The sequence below is a fragment of the Gracilinanus agilis genome, chromosome 3 (genome assembly GCF_016433145.1).
Source record: "Gracilinanus agilis isolate LMUSP501 chromosome 3, AgileGrace, whole genome shotgun sequence".
NCBI classification, from domain to species: Eukaryota; Metazoa; Chordata; class Mammalia; order Didelphimorphia; family Didelphidae; genus Gracilinanus; species Gracilinanus agilis.
In genome coordinates this window covers 537,804,339-537,818,440 of record NC_058132.1, presented here as the reverse complement: position 1 = coordinate 537,818,440, position 14,102 = coordinate 537,804,339, and positions in this window count along the sequence as shown.

Genomic DNA, 14,102 nt, shown 5'->3' with positions numbered 1-14,102 from the left:
ACCTAACTTTCCTATCATTATTTCCCATCTTTTTTGCAGGAATAAACCTGTTAAATTACAAAAACACATAGGAGGGGAATTTTCTGACTATTACATATTACTTGGTCCTACTGTCCCATAATATTCAGCTATTTTTTCTTGAAATATAAATTAAGTCACTAAAGAAGCAATGTCTCACAAAATATGTCACTTCCTGCATTTGATGCATTTCTAAAAGTTTGCAAACAAATTCAATGCTATTACATATATACTAGGGGAGGAAATTATGCTAGAACATTTTATGAGGCAAATAATCTTACAAATAATATAATATGAGATATTATTAACCTTTACTTTAATTTTATATTTATATACACACATATATACACAACTATATATGTTTTCTTATGGAATCAATTACTCAGCAAATCTATAGACATTTGAAAATTCCTATTATAGGATTATAACTATCAATTTTCAGATAAATGTATATCACATATGCACAGATATATGCATGTATGCATACACTCATATAAAGACTTAGGTGTTTCTCTCTAAATATATATATATATATATACATATATATATATATGTTTGTGTGTGTGTGCATGTACACATATACATACAGATATGTAGATAAGAACGTCTACTATCTAGCTATAACAATATCCATCAACATATATTAAAATAATTCAAAAACTTTTTTATACCTCACATATGTATATCACTAATTTCTCCCAAACTTCAGTCACATAGCACCATTCCCTTATTGAATGTTTCAAATTGGATACCTCAGAGATGATTTTAATTACTTCTTTAAATTTTTTTCTATAACACATAGAAACAATTTTTGACAATTGTTATCTGATATTTTGTGATTCAGATTTTATCCCTCCCTCCCCTGCTCTTTCTGAGGCAAAAGTATGATATAGATTATGCCAGCCCTTATATATTCCTAACAATGTGAGAGAAGACATATATTACATATATAATTTTAAAGAAAACTCATGAAGGAAATGCAATGAAAACTTATACGCTTTGATTTGCAATCAGATTCCATCACTTCCTTCTTTGCCTGTAGATAGCATTTTTTTTATCATGGATCTTTTGGGGTTTTCTTGGAACTTTGCTTTGCTAATAATAGTTTAGTCCTTCTCAAATTATTATCATACCATATATAGGTTTTTCCAAGTGTTGTTGTTGTTGTTGTTGTTGTTTTTAAACTCACCCTAATCATTGTTTCTTATGTGTAATGGTATTCCATTAAATGTATATACCACAATTTATTCAGTCATTCCCCAAATGTTGGGCATTCCCTTAGATTCCAATCTTTGCCATTACAGAAAGAGCTGCTAAAATATCTTTGTACAAGTAGGTCCTTTTCCTCCTAAAATCTACCCTTTTAATACTTAATTCATTATCTTTCCTCAAAAACTACTCATGTCCACATCTCTTTGTTGAAAGTACCACCATATTTCCATTCTACCTAGTTTGTAGCATTGGCATTTTATTAGATTCCACACTCTCCCATGTATCAAATTAGTTACTAATTCTTATTATTTTTACTTTCATGACACCAATGCACAAAACAACTTTCCTGCACTTATTCAATGACCACCTAAATTCTAGCTCTAATCATGTATCTTGTGAATTAGAACTTATCACCTGTTTCAGTCACTCATTTCTCCACTCCATGCTATACATTGCTATTGCAGTGACTTTATTCAAACTAATTTCTAACCATGGTACTCTCCTACACTATCAACTCTAATGGGTACATATTTTCCATGGAACAAAATATAAATTCCAGGGTTTAATTTCAAAAGCTCTCCACAACTTGATCCCAACAAGTCTTTCCAGTTTTATTCAATATTATCCCACCTACTGATCATCGTAATCCAGATAAACCAGACTGATTTATGTTCCTTAAACAGGACATTCTGCTTTTTATATCCACACAATTATAATAACCATCCCTCAATCCTGAATTGTATTTCATTATAACTGTTGTTTTATAAAATCCCTCTTTTTTTCAAGATGCAGCTTAGGCATATAATTCTATTTTTTTAACCTCAAAATTCTTTCTGACTACTTCACCACTTATTATACCAACTTCTATTTTTTTAATATTTCCCCTAATTCCAGGTAAAATAAATTTCAATATCTTGTTAAAATTTTGAATTTTAAAATCTCAACCTCACTCTATCCTCTTACCCCTCTCCCACTGCAATGGTAATCAATCTGATTTAAATTTTGCATCTGAAATCACTTAAACATTTTCCCATATTAATTCTTTGTGGAAGGAAACTCAAACAAAAAATATTAAGAAAAGGAGAGAAACTTTTTTTTTTCTTTCCATGAATCCTTTGGAACTGTTTTGGATCATTCTGTTGCTGAGAATAGCTAAATTATCCCTAGTTGTTCATCATATATTATTACTGTCACTATTTATAGCGTTCTCTCAGTTCTGAATACTTCCTTTTGTATCAGTTTATCTTCCCAAGATTTTCTGAGGTCTTCCTGCTTGTCATTCCTTATAGAACAATAGTATACCATTATAATACTTTACTATAACTTACTCAGTTGTTCACCAATTGATAGGTAATCCTTCACTTTCCAATTTTTTGCTCACACAAAAAGAGTTAATTTAAGTAGTAGTGTATATATAAGTTAAGTCCTTCCTCTTTTTTGTTTTTATCTCTTTGAGTTACAAACAGTAATGGTATTCTTGGCTGCAAAGGTATATACTTTTTTATAGCCCTTTATGGTATAAATTGCTCTCTAGAAGGGTTGATCAGTTCACAATTCCCCCAAAGTTCATTAATGTCCTAATTTTACCACATCATCACCAAGTTTTGTAGGTAATACAGAATTGTCTTAATTTGAATTTCTCTAATTAATAGTGATATTAGAGAATTTTTCACATGACTACACATAGTTTTAATTACTTTTTTCTGTGAACTGCCTGTTTAAACTCTTTGAAGCTTTATCAATTAGAATATGACTTGTATTTTTACACATTCATCTCATTTTTCTATGTATTTGATAAAAGATCTCTTTTTTAGAGAGGCTTTGTAATTTTATCATAATCATTATGTGTATTACTTTGTTTCTTATTTCCTCCCATTTATACCTTCCTTTTTCCTTTCATTCTGTCAGTCCTCAAAAGTGTTTAGTTCTTGACTACCACATCCTCAAATTTACCTTCTTTTCTATCAGTTGTACCTTCTTTCAACCACTTCAACTCCTACTTTCCTGCAAGGTAAGATATTTTTCTATACTTAATTGATTGTGCATGTTCTTCCTTCTTTGAATAAATTCTAATGACAGGAAGATTCAAGCATGCCTCTCTAACACCTCCCCAATTTCAGCTCCACTCTAAAAGTCTCTTTTCATACCTCTTTTAGGGGAGATAATTTATCTCATTCTATTTCTCCATGCCACCTTCTACCAAGTCATTCCTCTTTCTCATGTCATAATTTTATTTTATTTTTAGATTTTATCCCATCATATTCAACTCACACCCTTACCTTACCCTATACTCCTCCTAACTACCTCAATAATTATAAACTCTTTAGACATTATAAGAATCATCTTCCCATGTAGGAATGTAAAAAGTTTAACCTTATTGAAAGTCTTTTGATTTATCTTTTCCATTTACCTTTTTTTGCTTTTCTTGAGTCTTGTATTTAAGAGCCAGTTTTCTATTCAGCCTTGTTCTTTATATCATGAATGTTTAAAAGTCCTCTGTTTCATTGCTTGGCTATTTTATCCCTGAAGGATTATGATCAGATTTGTTGGGTAGGTGATTCTTCAATGAAGTCCTAGCTCCTCTGTCTTATGGAATATCATATTCCAAGCCTTCTAATCACACAAGTTAGTACAGTCTAAAGGGAGAACTGTGTTTACTACTCTCCTGGCCTGTGTTCTGGTCTATGAGCAACTAGAAACATTCTTTTCCACCTTAGAACTGTCACCCAGGATTGGGACCATCATCTGTATGTGGACAATGTGACAGAGTATTGCAGCCAGAGCCAGCAAAGGGACTTATGTAATCTCCTGAACAGTTGTATGTTTCCTTACCATCTGTAACTGAAAGCTCCAAAAGCCTTTGCAAACTAGGCATGTATTGGTTTGCTTATGTAGAGCCTGCCTTAGAGAGTTCTGCTACTCTTCTGTACTGGCATGTTAGATTTTTTTTGTACCACTATTTTAAGCTGACAAAATTGTTTCACACTGTTCTTTTGTGGGTTCTGCTATTGCAGAATTTGGTTTTTTTTTTTGTTTTTGTTTTTGTTTTTTTAACCCTTGTACTTCGGTGTATTGTCTCATAGGTTGAAGATTGGTAAGGGTGGGCAATGGGGGTCAAGTGACTTGCCCAGGGTCACACAGCTGGGAAGTGGCTGAGATCGGGTTTGAACCTAGGACCTTCTGTCTCTAGGCCTGACTCTCACTCCACTGAGCTACCCAGCTGCCCCTGCAGAATTTGTTTTGAGGAATTATATCAAAGTTGTTTGGAGGATGATTTGGTAGAGATCAGTTGGACCTGTGGACCTTTTCTGCCCTCTGGATTTCATTCTATATATCTATTTTTACATTCACCCTTTCCTCCCATCTTCACTCTGCTTCAATCACTCTCTCCCATAAACTATTTTGCCATTAACTACTTCATTAAAAAATATTGTCTTTGTAAATTCTAGCTAAACCTCTATAGTACTTGTTCTTTTTAAATTACAATATTAGCTCCTGGAAGTAGGGATTATTTTACACATGATATTTATAATTCCCCTTACCTATCACAGTGCCTGGTATATAATAAACATTTAGTAAGTGATTATTGATTGATAAGAGCAGAAATTGTTTTAAGAAATGGGGAAATTATTTATATAGATAATGATGATGACAGCTAACCTTAAGCAATATTACTCTGTGCCAGACTTCATCCTAAACTCTTTTTAGTGATTCTCTCACTTGATTTTCATGAATGTACTTGAGAATAAGTGGTATCATTATCTCTATTTTTCAGATAAGGAAACTGAGGCAAACAGATGTTAAATAAATTGCCTGGTCATACAAGAAGTAAATGTCTGAGGTGACATTGAACTCTTGTCTTCCTGAGTTTTCTAATTGAAATATGACTGATTTTTGTCAGTAATAATTTTGTGATTATTGTTATACCAGTTCTTGAGAGAACTATGATATTTTAAAGATAATTGTTTGATATGCATATGTCAAGTAATTATATACATACGTGTGTGTGTGTGTGTGTGTGTGTGTGTGTGTACTATCTTTAAACTACGTTAGTATAATGTAATGTGTTCAGCTTTTTCCACCACAAAGAGTAAGGCTATACATATTTTTGTACAAGTATTTTTCCTTATTATCATTTTGGGGTACAAACCTAGCAGTGGTATGGCCAGATCAGAGGGCAGGCATTCTCTTAAATTCCTTTGTGCATAGTTCCAAATTGTGCTCCAGAATGGTTGAACCAATTGAGAACTCCATCAGCAGAGTATTAGTGTCCTAATATTTTGGAACATTCCCTCCAACATTTATCATTTTCCATTGTTGTCATGTTGGCCAGTCTGCTAGGTATAAGGCGGTACCTCAGATTTGTTTTAATTTGCATTTCTCTAATCAGGAGGGATTTAGAACACTTTTTTCATATTGATAATATTGATTTCTTCATCTGAGAATCCATATCCCTTCACCATTTGTCAATTGGGAAATGGATTGATTTTTTGTAAATTTGACTCAGTTTCATAAATATTAGGGAAATTAAACCTTTGTCAGAGTTTTGTTATAAAAATGTTTTCACACTTTCTTGCTTTCATTCTAATTTTGGTTACATTGGTTTTGTTTGTACAAAACCTTTTTAATTTGATATAATCAAAGTCATTCATTTTATAACTTGTAATGTTCTCTGTCTCTTATTTGGTCTTAAATTCCTTCCTTTTACACAGATCTGAGAGTTATACTAATCTATGTTCACCTATTTTATTTATTATTTCACTCTTTATATTTACGTTATATCCCATTTTGAATTTATTTTGGTATAGGGAGTAAGATGTTGATCTAAACCTAATTTTTTGGGTATTATTTTCCAATTATCCTAGTAGTTTTTGTTGTTGTTGTTTTGTCTTTTAAGTAGTGAATTCTTGTCCCAAAAGCTGGGATCTTTGAGCTTTTCAAACACCAGCTTGCTCAGGTCATTTACCCCTAGTATATTCCATTGAACCAGCCCTTTCATTTCTTAGCCAGTTACCTTATTTTTTGATAACCAGTGCATTATACTATGGTTTAAGATTTGGTACTGCTAGGCCCCCATCCTTTGCATTTTTTTTATTATTTACCTTGATTTTTTTTTATCTCTTTTTCTTCCAGATGAACTTTGTTATTTTTTCCTAATTCTATTTAAAAAAATTTTTTTTGTGGTAGTTTGACATGTATGGCACAAAATAATTTGGGTAAAATTATCTTTTTTGTTAGCTCATCCTACCCATGAGCAATCAATGCTTTTAGGTAATTTGGGTAAAATTATCTTTTTTTTTTTGTTGTTGTTAGCTCATCCTACTCATGAGCAATTAATGCTTTTCTAGTTATTTAGAACTACTTTTAATTATGTGAAAAGTGTTTTTTAGTTGTGTTTATAGTAGCATTCCAGTCAGGACCTGGTAGTATCTGTAAGCTTGTTTAATAACTAAAACCATAGAATCTTTATTTGGGAAGAGACTAGTAAAATATTTGTGATTTATTACTATTACAATAAATTCCCCTTTCTGTACTGTCATAATATAATTTATGTGGGTGGAAGTGTTTTTTTAAATTTTTTGACTATAGAAAATTTTATAGATCCAAAAGCTTTCCAAAAGTGTCAAGTGGAAATGTAACTAAGCTTTTGTTCATAATATTTTTCATTGTTATTGTCATTCTAGTCCTAGAAAGAACTATATTATTGAGAGCAGAATCATATACTTTGTGATGGAGAGAGAAGGTGATTCTAAATCACTTTCTCTCATAATTAGATTTAGGACCACATCTTCAGTGATCTTTCTTATGATTTTAGTACATAAGATTTTATACAAATTTAATTGGATTACAATTTCTGTATTATAATTTAAGCTCTAGGGCTTATTTTGTTGTTAAGCCAGCAAAATCACTTACATAAGAATAAACAGAGCCAAATAACCAATGTTATGATAGAGGGGAGAGAGTCTATGAGGATGACACTTTCTTCTAGTTCTCCCCTCCTGCCAAATATACACTGCCAAGACTTTGAGGTGGTGTCACCCCAAAACTGGGTGACCTGGATGGTTGTGCCACTCCACAGGATTTGGGGGCAAGGCTTCCCTATAAGAGGAGGTATGGGGGACCCCAATACAACTCTGAATGAGGGCAGAGTTCATGCAAGCCTCCCCTGAGATCAGTCAACTTCACAGTAGAGGGTCTGGCTCCAAGATGGAGGCAGCCAGACTAAGCTGTGATTCCCCTCCCCCTAGTTTCTCAGGCACTCTGGAATGCTATCTGACTAATGAATGGCTTTTATTATTTGTAATTCAGAGATTAGGGAAAGGGGTGAAGGGCAGAGGGATTTTGGGGTGCCTTCTTCTCTATTTCTATGGGGTCCATCACTTGGGTCAGAACCTTTGGGGTTCTTGCTCCCAAGCATCCCCCTCACTACTTCTCCTTTAATTTCTATTTCTATTTCCTATTTCTATCCTTTTCTATAATTGCAAAATCAAACCGAAAAGGGTCTCTCAGCAAGATTGGGTAATGGGGGGAGAAGCCTAAAAGGTGGCTCTCAAAATGGAGTCCCCAAAACACTTAACTGACCCGACAATTGAAGTCTTGATGGGTGTGAAGCAATGGAATGCCTTTGACCAGGGAATTGGGGTATCAATGTCCAAAGAAAGATCCTCAGGAAGCCCTCAGGACTTGATTCGAGCTGGGATGTTCTGCTCCTCCCTTTCTCAGTCCTCTCCCAGAAGACCTCCTCCTACTCCTTCCTTCTCTAGAGAATTCCCAGAATCCTCCCTGGTCCCCACCATCAGTAACTGTCACCAAAGGCCTTCTTCTGGTTCTTTTTTTCCCATCCCCCATCCTTACACTTATAAACCACAGGTTCTTTTCCTATTAAGTTAGGATAAGCACTCTCATTATTGAATACTATCTATTTTATAAAGCAAAATACTTTAAAAATATTCAACATTTACTTTAGCATATAAGTGAATTTATATTTTCACACCCATTGTAACTACTGTATAGCTTACAGTAGCATAGTGTTTTTGTACATTATCATAATGGAAAAAATTTTTCATTATAAACCCATCCTGGTAATGAGTATTAACAAAATTACTCCAGTCCACCTAGTTAAGGACCTTAAAATTAACATCACATAGAAATGTGAGCTATTATTTTTATTACACAATTTATAAATAATTATTTTATAATATGTTTACCAAAATAATTAAATTTTTAAGAAATGTCTAAAATAACTAGACTTCAGATGTTAATTGCCACCATTAAGAAGCACCAAGAATTGAAAGGAAGGTATAACCTAATAAAATTCACTGTTTTTCAAAATATTTCAAGGCAATATAAATAAAGATTATTTAGAAAAATACAAAATACTCTATTTTAGTGATGAAAATAAAATGAATGAACAGTGCTCTTATTTTTAAACCCTGTCTTTCTTTCTCAGAAGCTATATTGTGTATTAAATTTATGAGGGTCAGTAAGGGTTAGACCATAGGGCAAAATGACTTGCCCATGGTCACATAGCTAGGAAGTATCTGAGGCCTAATTTGAATCCACATACCTACCATCTCTAGGCCTGACTCTGAATGCATTCAACTACTTATCTGCTCCCTGAAGAGGACTTCTTAATAGAAGCAGGTTTAGATAAACTTGCAGCTATCATTTCATTAAGGTATAGGAGCTAAGACAGGGGTGAGTTTATAAGCTATCAGTAATTTTTCACAATATTCTCCTTCTCTATTTTCTGCTCTCAGATTCACTGAGGCAATGGTCAATTCATAGCCTCCACAAATTGGTTCCTGATGCTACTATGGCTCTGATTTGATGGTTATATTTTGTCAGCATGGAAATAAAAAATTTTGAAAGGGTAAAAAATTTAGCTAACCATTGATTAATTGTTTAAATTAAATCTGTTTCATTTAATTAAAAACCTTTATCTTAATATTTTAATATGTAATTGTTTAAAATGTATTTTATTTTTCCTTGCTATAGTAAATATGACCTATTTAGATTAGTCTTCTTTAATAATGACCAGTATCATCATTATAAATATAATTTTATATAATTCTCTTATATTATTTGTAGTACATTAATGTCCCAGATTTCTGGATGAAGCTATGTGATAGACCTTTTCCACTTCAGAAGAATGTCCTCATTGGATATTGTGAGCTTAGAAGTGATGGTGAACCTTTTAGAGAATGTATGCCATGCCCTGATCCTATTCAGAGACTGCTTACTTTGCCCCAACCCCAGACTGAGGGTAGCCCCACCCCTTCCAAGGTCCTCCCCAACACTACCACCTTACCTTACAGAGAGTTGGGAGAAAGTACTCCTATTGGGCTACAAAGCAGAGGGGTGGATGAAGTAAAGAATGTCCTCAGCTTGGGTAAAGAAGAGGAGGGGAGTAGCCCAAGTGTTCTCCTCTCCAGCTCTACCTCCTATAAGTTGACCTCTTTACCCCTTTTGCATTCCTATTGAACTGCTGGGCAGAGGAGTGGGGGATGTGAAAAAATGTTGTCAGAAGCACTGGAGAAGGGGAAGGGAGCAGATCAACCCAAGTCCCTCTGTCTTTCTAGTAACTAACCATCTTTGGCATGCATGCCATAGGTGTAGCACCATGAGCTTAGACAAAGTGCTTATTCTAGTATTAGGGATATAAAACGAGGTAGGGAAAGAACAAGAAAAAATGGGAGAATTACTAGAGACTTTAGAAATTATATAAATTCTAGTAATTGTGTAACTTATTAACTTTTTTAAATTCAAAGATATTTTATTTTCAAAATGACATATAATAATAATTTTCAACATACATTTTCCAAAATTATAAGTTCCTGTCTCCCTCCAACCCTTCTGCTCAGAGATGCTAGGCAATTTCACTTGGGCTATACATATATTATAATGCAAAACGCACTTCTATATTGGTCATTGTTTTAAAAGCACATTCATACAAAGTCAAAACCCTAAAATAAAACCATATATACACAGATGTGACTGATAGCATGAAAGACCTGTATGATCTGATTTAGAGTAAAATAAGAAGAATCCAGGAGAACATTATGCCCAGTAACTTCAATATTATGTAATAATCAAATATGATAGACTTTGATACTAAAGCAATACAATGTTCCAGGGTAATTCTGAGGGACTTATGAAAAAGAACAATACTTACTTCAAGAGAAAAAAAAAACTGTTAGAGTAGAAATGCAGATGAAAACATATGATTTATCATTTGCTTATTTGAATAGAAGCTTTAGGGGTTTTGTTTTATAAAATTATTCACTTAAAAATGAATTACAGGGGGCAGCTCGGTAGCTCAGTGGATTGAGAGCCAGGCCTAGAGACAGGAGGTCCTAGGTTCAAATCCAGCCTCAGACACTTCCCAGCTGTGTGACCCTGGGCAAGTCACTTGACCCCCATTGCCTACCCTTACCAATCTTCCACCTATAAGTCAATACACAGAAGTTAAGGGTTTAAATTTTTTTTTTAAAATGAATTACATGCAAATAAATTTTGCATGACACTACATGTATCAATCAGATTGAAAAAAAATAATAGAATTGTCTTTTGGAGTATAATTTAAACTTATTTTGGATTCAGTTTGAAATAAAATTCACTGTCAGACAGTCTAACCTTTCTTACATATCATGGGATCATATTTTATTTTTATGAATGTATTTAAATAATCTTTCTAAGGCATTATATCCAAATGCAAATAAATTGCACTTGAAAAATGTGACTTCTGAAAGGTACATATATACACATATATACATATGTAGACATATGTATATATGTGTGTATGTGTATATATATATATATACAAATTGTTATAGCTAAATGCATTACTTATGTGTCATTTCACCTCAGCATTTTAAAGCTTTAAAACCAAATAATATAAGAACATCAATAAATGAAATATATACTGACTGAGCTTGAAGGTTTTTCTTGAATTATTAGTCAGTCATCTATCAGATTGCTCTTTACTAAAAGACACTTTGAAAACTTTTGAAGATGTGTATATATATATATATATATACATTCCTATGAATGAATTAAATTTGAAATAAACCAAAAAATTTGTGTCAGTCTTTTGGTAAAGTTGCCTAAAGAAACAACAAATGGAAAAAAAACAACTAGAATTCCAAATAGTGGGGTCTAATACAAAATATGAAAAGAAGTTGCTTTCATTTTAGCCAAAATAAAACTCTCTAAACTGTTCAAATTAATGTTAAACAGATAAATAGGAATCAGATCTATATTAATCTCATGAATTGCCAAACCTTGCTTTCATAGCAGAGTTCATTATTGGTGTTGAATGAAGATGATTATTGGATCTACTTGGGAGTGGGGGAGGATTTCATCCAAGAAAGATATTCTCTAATCGTTGAGTAGACAAACTAGAATTTTCTCAAGAATATTCTTTAGAGAATTTTCAGATTAAGGCAGAATATTGAAAAAAAATATTGAGTGAAATGCAAAAGTCAACTTTTTTTCCCCCCTCAGTTGAAGTTCTAAGATATAGCTGCAGATGAGTTTATAGCTCTCAGGAGATATTTTTAAAAGGAAGAAAGCAAGGTGTGAGATTTTTATCTCTCTAAACTAAGAATAAAGCAAGTTAATAAAGTTTACACTTTCCTCTCTCAAATATTAAAGTAGCTAATAAATGCATTTTTTAAAAAGGCCTTGGTTAAAGGACATGAATAGACAATCAAACAGAATCCCAGAAAAAAAATTGTGTTTCCACAATTCTCCAATATCATCTTCTTGTGTTAACTCAATTTTTTTTTATGATTTACTATTCATGAATATGAAAGTAGCAAACATTTTAAAAAGTTTATTCTTTTTTTTTTAACCCTTGTACTTCGGTGTATTGTCTCATAGATGGAAGATTGGTAAGGGTGGGCAATGGGGGTCAAGTGACTTGCCCAGGGTCACACAGCTGGGAAGTGGCTGAGGCCAGGTTTGAACCTAGGACCTCCTGTCTCTAGGCCTGACTCTCACTCCACTGAGCTACCCAGCTGCCCCAAAAGTTTATTCTTATAAAATACAGAACTGTCTATCTGGATCATCGCTTTAAAATGTGAATAAAAGGAAGCATTTAGACCGCATATTCCTTATACATTCAGGTGCTAATGAAATAGGAGGATAAGATCCTCAGCCAAATGAAAGGAACTCTAGGGGGAAAAAAGTAATCAGAAACATTTGTAATGTTCTCCAATTTTTCAGTTAAAGAAAGTGACCCCTTGTCAGAAAATCGAAACTTGAGAGAGAGAGAGAGAGAGAGAGAGAGAGAGAGAGAGAATGTAATTCAATATTTGCATGTACAGAAAAGTAAAATATTTTACAATAATACATTATATGATCTATACATGTATGTCACTAATACCTTGATAACTGCAACTTGCTGGGTAGGACTCCCTAAGCAGGATTAATAGAGAAATTTTGGGAAAGCCCATAGAATAAATAAATAAATAAACAAGCAAACAAGTAAATAAATAAGTATATATGCAGATTTTTGCAATCAGCTATTATTAGGAAGAACTCTCTTATGATTAGAGTAAACCAAGTTAGAAATTTCTGCCTGGGAATCTTTAGAGGATTGAGAAAACACCTAGAAGTTTATAAAAAAATATTTGTCATTTATGGTTTTCCTAATAGTATCATGCTGGAATTTGGTTCAAGGTTTCAGGAAAACCCAAAATATTGAGGAAGGATTGGGTCAGAATGCAGAGGACTTTAAAAAAAAAATAATTAAGGGGCAGCTGGGTAGCTCAGTGGATTGAGAGTCAGGCCTAGAGATGAAAAGTCCTAGGTTCAAATCTGGCCTCAGACACTTTCCAGCTGTGTGACACTGGGCAAGTCACTTAACCCCCATTGCCCACCCTTACCAGTCTTCCACCTCATCCGGAACCAGCCGGATCCAACTATGGGGTGTTCGGGAAACAGCCACCTGAGAGACCATAGGGGGAGGGAGGGGAACCATGCACGCAAGAAGACAAGGAAGTCTAATGGAACATGGCCCGTTTATTGCTGGTAAAGGACAAGAATATATATGTTCAGGGTGAGGGGGTTGACGGTCGGGATGAAAGGAGAAAGGAACAAGTAGTTACGAAGCAGGAACGTGGAAAAAGAACACGCAGTTATGTGGAAAGTCTGGAGGACGTTTTGCAGCTATGCCTCCGCCCATGCGGGGCTCATAATCCATATCGTTCTTGAAGGGTTACTATTTTTATTTTATGGTCTTGGCTCCTAACACCACCTAGGTGCCAATACACAGAAGTTAAGGGTTAAAACATATTAAAAAAATAAAACTAATTAAGTAATTTATTTATTTTAAAGTATTTTCTATGCTTTTATGATTCATGTTCTTTCCTTTCCTCTCTCCCCAGAGCCAACAAGCAATTCCAATGGGTTATACATGTTATCACTCAATAAATATTCCCATATTATTAATTTTTGTAATAATCTTTTTAAAACCAAAACCCCACATCCTATATACATATAAACAAGTGATAGATCATATACTTTTCTTCTGCCTTTCTATTCCCACAGTTCTTTCTCTCAATATAGATACCATTCTTTCTCTTAAGTCCCTCAGGAATGTCCTGTATCATTACATTGCTAGTAGTAGCAAAGTCAATGACATTTGATCATCTCATAATGATTCAATTTCTCTTTACAATGCTCTCCTGGTTCTGCTCATTTCTCTACACAGCTGTTCATGGAGATTTTTCCATTTTGTATAGAAATCAAGCAGTTAATCATTCCTTATAACACAATATGTAATGGGTGCATTTGGGAAAGGTGTTGAGTTAAAAGGGATTTTGAAGGGATGTAGTCAGGTACTTGCTAGGTAGATAATATGAGTT